Below are 1,188 nucleotides of genomic sequence, written 5' to 3'. Positions count from 1 at the left end.
CCTCTCACTTCTTCGGGACGTAGAGGGAAATCAGCTGATAGGACGGCCCTCTCACTTCTTCGGGACGGATGGGGAAATCAGCTCATAGGACGGCCCTCTCACTTCTTCGGGACGTATAGGGAATTCAGCTCATAGGACGGCCCTCTCACTTCTTGGGGACGTATAGGGAAATCAGCTCATAGGACGGCCCTCTCACTTCTTCGGGACGTAGAGGGAAATCAGCTGATAGGACGGCCCTCTCACTTCTTCGGGACGTACAGGGAAATCAGCTCATAGGACGGCCCTCTCACTTCTTCGGGACGTATAGGGAAACCAGCTCATAGGACGGCCCTCTCACTTCTTCGGGACGTAGAGGGAAATCAGCTGATAGGACGGCCCTCTCACTTCTTGGGGACGTAGAGGGAAATCAGCTCATAGGACGGCCCTCTCACTTCTTCGGGACGTATAGGGAAATCAGCTGATAGGACGGCCCTCTCACTTCTTCAGGACGTAGAGGGAAATCAGCTCATAGGGCGGCCCTCTCACTTCTTCGGGACGGAAAGGGAAATCAGCTCATAGGACGGCCCTCTCACTTCTTCGGGACGTATAAGGAAATCAGCTGATAGGACGGCCCTCTCACTCCTTCGGGACGTAGAGGGAAATCAGCTGATAGGACGGCCCTCTCACTCCTTCGGGACGGAAAGGGAAATCAGCTCATAGGACGGCCCTCTCACTCCTTCGGGACGTAGAGGGAAGTCAGCTCATAGGACGGCCCTCTCACTTCTTCGGGACGTAGAGGGAAGTCAGCTGATAGGACGGCCCTCTCACTTCTTCGGGACGTAGAGGGAAATCAGCTCATAGGACGGCCCTCTCACTTCTTCGGGACGTAGAGGGAAATCAGCTCATAGGACGGCCCTCTCACTTCTTCGGGACGTAGAGGGAAGTCAGTTCATAGGACGGCCCTCTCACTCCTTCGGGACGTATAGGGAAATCAGCTCATAGGACGGTCCTCTCACTCCTTCGGGACGTAGAGGGAAATCAGCTCATAGGACGGCCCTCTCCCTTCTTCGGGACGTAGAGGGAAATCAGCTCATAGGACGGCCCTCTCACTTCTTCGGGACGTAGAGGGAAATCAGCTGATAGGACGGCCCTCTCACTTCTTCGGGACGTAGAGGGAAATCAGCTCATAGGACGGCCCTCTCACTTCTT

The sequence above is a fragment of the Penaeus vannamei genome, unplaced genomic scaffold, assembly GCF_042767895.1.
Source record: "Penaeus vannamei isolate JL-2024 unplaced genomic scaffold, ASM4276789v1 unanchor302, whole genome shotgun sequence".
NCBI classification, from domain to species: Eukaryota; Metazoa; Arthropoda; class Malacostraca; order Decapoda; family Penaeidae; genus Penaeus; species Penaeus vannamei.
Note: the sequence above shows the minus strand (reverse complement) of the source record.